This window comes from Staurois parvus, unplaced genomic scaffold (genome assembly GCF_062004578.1).
Source record: "Staurois parvus isolate SC_StPar_1 unplaced genomic scaffold, SC_StPar_1.0 ptg000205l, whole genome shotgun sequence".
Taxonomy (NCBI): domain Eukaryota; kingdom Metazoa; phylum Chordata; class Amphibia; order Anura; family Ranidae; genus Staurois; species Staurois parvus.
Window position 1 is genome coordinate 5355814 of NW_028318001.1, and position 10683 is coordinate 5366496.

A 10683-nucleotide genomic window follows, 5' to 3' on the forward strand; every position below is an offset into this window, starting at 1 on the left:
ACCGAGGTCATAATTCCTAACAGTCACATACATTCTATTGCAGGAAGGTAGAGCCTCTTCTGCGCTATTGATATCATGTTCAGGATGCATGACATCTTGTCCTCCAGTAACGCCACTGATGCTGACCGAGTGTTCACTTCTGCACCGAGGTACACCAGGTTCTGGGTTGGCACAAGCTGACTCTTCTCCCGGTTGATTAACCATCCGAAGTTCTCTAGTGTCTCCACGGTTAATGTCTGGTGTGACAAAAGAGTCTTGATTCAGAATCAAAATGCCGTCCAAGTAGTGATATATTCACACTCCCTATGTCCTCAGGTACGCCACTAGGGCCAGAAGAATCTTCATAAATACTCTGGGTGATGTGGTCAGCCCAAAGGGTAGGCATACAAACTGGTAGTGGAGCTGCTCTACCACAAACCGTAGAAATTTCTGGCAGACTGGAGCTACCAGTACATGGAAATACGCATCCTTGAGGTCCACTGATAGAAGTCAATTTCCTTGCTGAATTATTTTCAGAATTGTCTGGAGAGTTTCCATTTTGAAGCTTTCTTGATATACATGTTGAGCCTCCTGAGGTCTATCACCGGTCTCCACACTCTCGACTTTTTCTGCACTAGAAATAAAGGCGAGTAGATTCCAGAAAAACATTCTTGCTGGGGTACTGCAACTATCACTTCCTGGTTAAGGAGAGTTTCTATGTTTTCCCATAAAACATTCTGGTTTTCTCTTGCCAAAGGTAAGTTTGTCAGGACAAAGATTCTGTGGGAATACCTCAGGACCTTCCAAGCATGGACGAAACGGATGGTGGAAATTACCCAAGGCTCCTTTATCTCTTGTGCCAACACGTGACAGAACTTAAATAATCTGGCTTTCACGCGACAAGCGTGAGTGTAAGGAACCACCTGGCGTTACCTCTAGCAGCCCACTGGTTAGGTTTCCCCAGAGTGCGGAGTCTAAGCCCCGGTATGCTTGTTCACCAGGGCCCCTGATGGTGGGGATGGACTTGGAGCTAACCGAGACCAGGTCACGGCTCCTGAGTACACCCTCCCGTGGTAGAGGGATCCGCCAGAGGTTTCTGCAGGGGGAGAGCCTGATGTGAAGAGGCGAATATGTCAGAGCAAGGTGGATGGATGGATGAGCAGGAGCGTGGTCAGACAAGCCAAGTCGGTAGCCGCGGGAGCAGTGCGGTACAAAGCAGCCAGCAGAGAATGTTCGGGTCACACACCAGGTCAGCAACAGAATATCAGATCCAATAGGGGGCATCGAGGAGGGAGGTCAGGCAAGCCAGGGGTCAGAGCAGGAGAACACAGCAAGGTCAGGAACAATCCGGTCAGCAACAATCACGAACAGCAAATCAGGAACACAGGGAGACCAAACGGCAACTCCTGTCAGCGCAGGGCGGTTTAAATACCGCGCCCAGTGCTGTCATTGGTGCCAGGCGCGCACCCGCGGCTTCGAGAGCGCATGCGCGGATTCTGTCTCCGCCACGGCCGGCCAGGACCTAGTGCCCGTACACAGTGCGCCTGCGCTGAGCCGCGGATCGTGGCAGCTCCTGACAGTGAGCCGGCAGATAGGGTAAAGACTTCTGGGACTCCTGTCTTAGAGACGAAGTTGGTCTCTTCAACTTGCAGTTCGCAGCCGTGTTAGACCATTGACTATGGAATTCTCTCCCTGGCCTGTAAGACTTAGCATCTCTACCTCCGGTGCTTGGCAAATTTTTGTATGCTGCACCGCTTCTGCGAAGCAGCCTCTGATCCTGGGGAATAAACTCCGACTTCCCCCTGTGGCTTTTGCGATGGCAGTGTCTAATTTATTTCCAAACAGGGACTGCCCTTCAAATTGTATCTTACACCATCCTTGTTTGGAGGCTGGTTACGCCACCCAGGACCTCAGTCATAGGAGCCCTATGACCGTTACTGCATTAAGCATGGTCCTGGCCAACATCTTAATTAGGTCAATGGATGCCTCCGGCATAAAAGAAGATGTTAGCTTCAAATTGGCAAAGGAGGCCAAGACCTTGGCTTTGCTCAGGTCACTTCCCACAGCCACTTCTGACTTCTGAATTCAGGACTCCATGTCCTTTGAAATAGCAGCCAAAGCCATAGAATGTGTACACGCCCCACCAGCAGTGTGTAAATCTTTTTAAGATCCACATCCACTCTTCTATCCAACACGTCCCTGAATATCACTGCGTCATCTAGCGGAAGGGCTACATGTCTAGTGAGGCGCATAAGTGGATGCTCCTCCAAACTCTTAATACTCTCAGACTTGAAGGGGTATAAATTTGCAAACCGATTCTTAAAAGTGATTCTCTTATCTTCTTGGTTCCACTCATCTGTAGTTATGTCCTGAATTTCTTCCATGAACTGGAAATTCACCCCCTCCTTTTTCATGCTAGTGAAAAACTTCCTCTGCTTCTGCTGCGGTTCTTCCCCAGCGTCTTCCCAAAGCAGACCCTGCATTAGCTCTTTCACGAAAGGCTGGACAAAGGCAAAATCAAAATCGTCATAACGGCCCCCGAAGGTTCTTGGGCCTCTGGAAATCACCTGGCTAGCTGACAGCATCTACTGAGACAAGGAGCACGAGGTGGACGGAACTGTGGCGGCTGAAGGCTGTGACTGCGATGGAAACGCCTCCTCAAATGCTTGCTTCAATAGTGATACCATCTCCGCCTTATCAGGTTCTTGGTGTTTGGTTGCTTCTTTGAAGCAAGTCTCACAAGCTCTCTTGCCAGCATGACTCTTCTAGGGCATGCCCAGCATCCTCCTGGTCTGGGTTGGTTATGATGCGAATCTCTGCCGTATCGTGATGGGGAGCACTGACCCTTAGAGGCTGAATGGGAATGCAAGGCCTCTGTCCTTCTCAGGGAATGTCGGTCTTCCTTTGCAGATGACAGTCTCCTACTCCTTTCTGAGCTTCTTCTTTCTGATCATTGGGAAGGATCATGACCAAGACCCGGGGAGCTGGAGCAGTACAGACAAAAAAGACAAAATTAGTTATGGACTTGAAAAACAAAAAGAATATGTGCATCTGGTGATGTCTCCCCTACCTTCTCTGAGAACGCTGATCTTTAGAGGGGAAAGGCATGTTATCACTACTGTAAAAAGACAAAACCAAGAGCAGGAGGCAGAGCAATACAGCAGATAGAACCACAGCCTTGCAGGTGCAAATCATACCTGGAAGAGAGAGAGGGAATAGCAGGCACAGGCAGGCTGCAGGAGCACATAATCACATAGCAGCCAGATGCTTCAGCCAGAAGCATCTTTAAATTTTGGCTCCCTTAACCCTGGCCCCGCCTCCCTTCTCCTGATAGGCCAAGCGATCCCGCACATACTCAGAGTGGGCCACAGCGTGTGCTCCACCAGATCAGCGCCGTTCCCCTTATCAGTGTCCACAGCTCTATCCACCATCATCATCCTCAGCAGCTGCCATGGAAGGATTTTATCCCTGCCAGCAGCCGTCAAGGAGACCCCACTGGTGTAACACCATGTAGCCGGCAGTACTTTACTATGGCCTGATGCCACCCCATGGACCAGCAGCAGGGCTTCCTGGTCAAATTGCTGTTAGCAAAGGAGTACAAGGACCGCGTCCAACATTGAGAGCAATTCTGGATGGACAGGCAGCCATTAGACCAGCTAGGAGGGGAGATGCCACCTGTTCTGACTGCAGGAGGAAGAAAAAGAAACACCTAGGCTGAGGTGGGTAAAATATTTGAGTTATATCCTGATCAGCAGGGGGTGGGCAGAGCCTCATCCAGCTGTGCTGACATGTAGCCATCAGGAAAGTTGGCTTAGCCCCCGGTCACATCGGGTGCGACTTGGCATGCAATTTGCATGCCCTGCGACTTGCAAATCGTATGCCACGTCGCACCCTATTGTCCGCTATTAGAGCAGTCATATCGACTTGCAATTTGCATAGAGATCGGTGTCAGATGTCTTGGAAATCGCAACTGAAATCGGCAGGTCATCCGATTTTGAAATCATGCAACTTCACTGTAAGTCGCACGATTTCAAAATCGGCTTTGATGTGACCAGGGGGGTTAATGATCAAAGTGAAAGAAATTCATGATTCTCCTAATAAGAATCAGGCTTGGGCAAACAATTAAATTGTCCTCTCTATTATTACTTTTATACAAATGTTTTCACTGCTTTCCTGTTACACAAATCTCTTACAGGGTGAGAGAAGATGCATTGCTATAGGCAAAGGAAAAGTTTGTTACAGTAACAAAGAAACAAACTTTCACTGTGATAACCATGATTGGCTAATTATGGTGTTCAGACTGGCCTGAAGCTAAGTTGTCTCTCGGAGCATACGGAGTGATTGCAAATGAGAAGTTTGTTACACTCGAAAATTGTTCCTGTTACAAAGTGCTTACCATACGAATAAAGTTAATTATAGTTAGGAGCAGGTAGGGGTTAATACAAACATTATCTGTCATATGGTGAAAGCTGCATCTGTCCTCCACTTACAAGTGATTTACAGTTTCAGTCTCGACAAGCTTATTCAACATACAGGTTGCAGAACATTTTATAATTTAGCGCATGACCTCAAATAGCAGTAGGTGAACTGGGGGAAATGCGGCATGTGGGTATTAGATATATGTATAAAAAAGTGCAGCGCTAAAAAGTATATACTCAAGTCAAATGATATATATTAATAGAAAGATAAAATCACAATAATTATGTGCTCCAGTCCAATAAAGGTAAATAATATAATAAAATAATTATAAATAAAATGGTGACAGTTCGTGAGGAGTGATCAATACAGGAGTTGCTAGTGACTTCACGATCCAGTGGTTTGGTGATAAATAGTAAAAACACGCACTCACCAGATGCATTGTCTCCCTCTAGGCAATTTCTTGTTGGCTCTCTGGTGAGCTAACATCTGTTCTAGAGCCCAAGTCTCAAGACACAAGAGTTGTAACATGTGACACCAACCCAGAGGATGACGCACGTTCCGCTGTAAGCTTCCCAGTACCCTGTCCATTACCTAGAGGGAGACAACAATTTGACTGCCCAATATCCAGAGGAAGGAGAGTCCACTAAGACAGCCCAGCTCATCCATCCCATCCCATGGGTGGGACCTCTCGTTTATTATATGCGTATTAAAAAATAAGCATCTGGTGAGTGCGTATTTTTACTATTTATCACCAAACCACTGGATCGTGAAGGTACTAGCAACTCCTGTATTGATCACTTATCACGAACTGTCACCATTTTATTTATAATTATTTTATTAATATTTTAATATATTATTTACCTTTATTGGACTGGAGCACATAATTATTGTGATTTTATCTTTCTATTGAGATATCATTTGACTGGAATATGTACTTTTTAGTGCTGCATTTTTTATACATATATTCATGAGGTTTATGTTTTGGTCGCCTTTATGTGCTATAACTGCTACAATTTGAAGTGCTCACTGACTTCACTTACCATATGTGGGTATTGGAATTTGCCCCCCTCCCTTCTCGGCAAGTGCAAATAATATTGGTTAGGCTGTGCATACAAGAAGCTGAATGATAAGGAGCTTTGTGATGATGGTAAAGTATTTTATTTAGCTGCCTCCATGACCACCATCTACTGTGGCACTATAGTACACTTTGTGTAATGTACTTTTTTTAGGCTACAGAAAACTGTCTCTACCATGAAAGGGCCAAATGATTGTTTTTGCCTTGCAGGCCAAAATTTCTCACTCCACCCTGACTGGGTCTAAGAGAAAATTCAGTTTTCTGCTGTTCACTACTCCTTTCTTTAGTTTGTATTCGGTTTTAGTTTTCCTTTTCTTTAGTTTGTATTCGGTTTTAGTTTTCCTTTTGTACAAGTGACATGCCTCTTGTGAACAAGTCTGTTTGAGAAAGTGGTGGCATGATGACTTGACAAGATCTACAGATAGCTGATCTCATGAATAAGACACAGAACTCGAACCCAGTGTATATTACAGTGCCACTAAACTGTCCCTTTTTGAAACCAACCAAATGCTTCTGTGCTTTCTCTTCAGGGGTACTTTCTTAAAGTATACGTGAACCCTCACCTTGTACAACAACTCATTCAGTTTAAACTAGAAATGAAAGGCAACAAATTTGTGTATACATCTAAAAACATAAATACCTTTATTTTCTAAATGATTACATACTCTCTGTTCTTAGCTGCATACAGAGAGAGGTGGGGAAGGAGAAGCAGCACACTGATCTTCACATTGAATGCTGTGTGTGTTTGTGTGTGTGGGGGGGGGGGGGTTAAACAAAAGTCCAAGCATTGGAGGAGATCAGCCTGAGTTTACAGCACAGCCATGAAACTGACCACACTATACACTCATGTCTAGTGTGGTTGTCAGTTTTTAATAAGAAAGTAGGGGGACTGGAAGGAACACCAGGTATTTCACACAAAGGAAGCAATACAAAGAGAACAGGACACTTTCTCATACAAGTGCATGGTGCTACAGGCACATATCAGGAATATGACATTTTGAGTTGACACATTCTTTAAGTCTAATGTAAAAACTTGTATAGACTTTCCCTTCAGCATTATTGTGTGTTTTTTTAATACAAAACAAACTGTTGTTGTAAAAGAATTTGAAGTGATCATTGATGCGCATAAATGCTTCATGGCCTGCAGCATTACAAGGACTTGCCTAATACTTAACACTGGAAGGTGTTCCTTTTCCCAGAATAGAAAGTTACTAGGTATTTCAGATGTGAGAAAACCCCACTATGTTTTTTTTTGTGCTCCCATTCATACCACATAACAACAAAAAAAAGTCCTTTAAGATGATTCTAAGGAGAAGGTGTCATGGCTGATTCTAAAGCCAGCCATAGACGCAGCGATTTTCTTTCCTGCAACCACGGGTTGCAAGAAGAAAAATTGCTAGATTTCCCCATCAACACTGACTCTCTCCCAAGGAGCCATTGGGGTAGATCTACTAAAACTGGTGCACTCAGAATCTGGTGCAGCTGTGCATAGTAACCAATCAGCTTCTAACTTCAGCTTGTTTAATTAAGATTTGGCAATAAAACCTGGAAGCTGATTGGTTTCTATGCAGAGCTGCACCAGATTTTGCACTCTCCAGTTTTAGTAAATATCCCCCATTGTGTTCTCCAGGCAGGAGGAGCTGTCCCCACCAGGAGAACACAGTGGTTGCTGCTAACGGCTATAATAGCCGCTAGCAATAATCATATGTAAAATCTGATAGGCTGGTTGTACTCAAGTTGATTGATCAACTTGGGTACATTCAGCCTGTTCATATATGGTTCGAATCTTGACAGGTCCCTGCTGAACTGGACGAGATTCAAACCATCTATGGCCGGCTTTAGAATTCTGGACAGTCTCATGGTGTCATACAGAACGAGCTATACCTCAACAACTTTTAATTATATCTAAATATTTAACCCTTTGTTAGGTCAGTGTTCAAATCTAGTTTACAGCTGATAATGAAGATCTGCAAACAGAGTATAGACAGGGTTAAATATGTTATCTGTTAATCCACAGCCCCCTCCTAAACTTTACAAAACAGGGAGAGCATGAGAAAATGTTCAAGCAATTTATGTTATGCTAGGTTAATGGAAATGTGTAAAAAAATATATAAGAGTGTTAGCCCAGTTTGGCTGCAAACGCAGAAATATACTTTATTTAATTTTGCATAAATATAACTATTTCTGTTTTCTTGCAGGTCACAAAACTTTTTGTTTCCTGTCCTATGTGATTCCTTAAGGCTGTATTAACTTACATGGTACATCTAGGGAGTAAAAAATAGCAGCATCAAAAATATCAAGCAAATAAGGTACATTATGAACAAATATAATAGGAAAGGTTCTTATCAAAACATATTAAAGTTGTGCATTGCAGCTAAAGATAACCTGTTTAAAATGTTCATTTCTGTTTAAAAATATACTTCCCCTACATTGACCTGTCACAGTGATGTTAATGCTCTGTATGCTAATGAGCAAATAAGAAATTAACAGCCAAGTGCTCATTTACATGCTAACAGATTTATACCCTATGAGTTATTGCTTATTTATGCCACTGGGGCTATTTAACTCCGAGATAATGCAATTCTGAAGTATGAAATCTGGTGCACGTACTTGCTAAGATGAGGATATAAATTTCGATGGGACTTGCTTGCACTGCTAACTCTTTGTAAGACAAAGAGCTGCAGTCTTACTGCTTACGGCAATGAATTTTGCTGTTAAGGTGACTTTTTAAATTGGCATTCATATTAATGTAACTGGTATATGAGAGTTCAGTAGTAGGGAAAAATAAGCCCCTTGTCAATATTCTTTTCAAAAAGGATTCTTTGTAATAACATTCCCAAACTTTTCTAGAAATACCACAAACGTCTGAAATACACAAGTATTCAGTATTGAGGCCTTTTTTTCCCCAATACAATTTTATTGAAAGCAGATCTTATATCGGATACAAAATAACATAGACATGAAATGTGTTATTGAAAAAAGGATGTACATAATACAAAGGAAAAAATAAAAACATGGAACACTTCACAAATGTGTTTGTCATCCTTGCGCACAGGCCATGCTAATCTTCTTCGTATCATTCCATTTTTAGTATAATGTGCTGCCAAAGCAAGCACACTGGGGCCTCTGCACACAACTTCTGCATACAGTGTGTTATTGTGTCCATATGAGTGGCAATACATCTTTTTGGTGTGTGTGGATGCCAGTAATTAGTGGCACTTCCTTCAGGGTAGTATTCCCTTTAGATTCCTATATAGAGCACCTAAAAGGAAGTTTCACTTTGCCTCTTTGTATACAGTATGATGGGTATGTGTAGCAGATAGATTTTATTTAAAGCTGGCCAACATGTTGCAAACTATGGTACATTAAATTGCTTTTACAAACTTCCAGTGTAGCGTTACACAGGAGGTCTGGTGCTAGAATTATTGCTCTTGCTTTAATGTTTATGGCAATACCTCTTATGTATGGTGCTATCTCCGTTTATATATGCCTGTGGGATCAATGCACGACTTTTCATTTGCATGGGGGGGGGGGGTGAGGGATGGGGGAGCATTACTTTTTTAAAAAAAAATGTTTACATTTTATTTGAAACTTTTTTTACACTGTACTATAATTTATTTTGCATTAACTTTATGGCTGTCACAAGCAGGGCCGTGGATAAGGGGGTACCACCAGTCTTCCTGTACAGGGCCCAGGCCAGCAGGGGGCCCAGGTAGATAGGTGAATCAGATGTGGGCAAGGAGGGTGAGCATCATGTTGGGGGGGGAGCAATTACTGGAACCGATCCCTTGTATGGCTCTCTCTGCAGAAGTTGTAAGCTGGCTTCTTCTCCTCTCACCAACCACCTCCTCCCCTTGCTGGCTTTCAGCTGCTGCAGAGAGAGACATGCAGGGGATTTTTCCAGTAGTTGCCTCCCATCAGTGCACCCATCACCCTCCCTGTGCACCATACATTTCCCCCTATTTCCCAGGCTCCCCTGTGTGCCCCCACCGCCACAATGTTGCCAGCTTCCCTCCTCTCCTTCCCACCTGCAGCTGCAAGTACACAATAAGATCCTCCAGTATGGAGAGTGGGAGAAGGGTCCGATAAATATCACATTTAAAAGGCCTTTTCTGAATGAACACAGTGAGTGATCGGTATCATAACTGAAGCATTGTAAGTTTAGTTTTTTTTGTGGGAATGGGGGGCCCTGTTAGGTTGGCTGTATGGGGCCCCATGGTTTCTAACAGAAGCCCTGCTGGGATGGACAACATTGCTTGTGATAACATGCTGTGACAGTTCCTCTTTATATAGAGAAATCTGGGGTCGCCTTTTCGACCTCAAGCTTCCAGGGAAATAATTGGTTATGTTAGTTGCACTATTTTATATGAACTATTTTGAACCTCAGGGTAAAAAAAAACCTGTCACACACCAGCAGATATCATTGACTTCGCAAAAGATGACCAACAAAGCAAATTGTAGAGGAACCATTAAGTTTTTATTGTAGTGTTTAACTATTTTATATGTACCTTAATGAAGAGAAGTGGAAAAACCTGTCCTATAAGAGTAAAGAGTGGTTTACAGGAACAGGGACCTATACAAATCCATATATATTGAAAATCTCTGAACTGAGGGTGTGGTGCATGCACAGATGTAGTTTTAAAGATACAGTAGAGACATCATTGGGATATGCTGTGACATGTAGCTCTACAAAGACAGAAGAGAAGGCAATGGGGCATAGTGGAGCCTTAAACTTTACAGAAACAGAAGTGGTAGCTGTAGGACCTGCTGGAAGTTGTAGTTTTTTTAAACACAGAAAAAGAGCAGTGGGGCATACTAGGACTTGTGGTTATAAGAAACAAGAAAGCCACCATTTAATTATGCTGGGCTTGTAGTCTAAGGAATTCAGCACAATAAAGATCAGCAGTTCTGCCTTATCCATCTCAGTTTGGTGGATCCCAAACTTTTTATGCAAGACACAAATGGCCATGTCCTAGCTAGCATTTACCTTCTTTGCTCAATAAACAAATGAGGCTGGAGGTGGTACTGGAATCCCAGCGGAAGAATTCGAGGAAAGAGTGTTTTAAAACACTAAGTCATAATCATACAGTATAACACAGAATGCACCTTACCCTTTACCATGAGGCTTTGTATAATGTTATATTTACTGTAAGAAATACCGGTGAAACAGTTACATGAATTTAGAACATTTTAACATAAGGATTATTTGC

At 43.1% G+C, this 10683-nt stretch overlaps 1 non-coding gene across 1 annotated transcript; it reads right to left on the bottom strand.

Annotated features, from left to right (window-relative positions):
- Positions 1 to 8481: 8481 nt before the first annotated feature.
- LOC149461336 (U6 spliceosomal RNA) lies at positions 8482 to 8589 on the bottom strand. Its single transcript, XR_016312888.1, has one exon. It is a non-coding gene; the product is annotated as a U6 spliceosomal RNA (small nuclear RNA).
- Positions 8590 to 10683: the final 2094 nt, after the last annotated feature.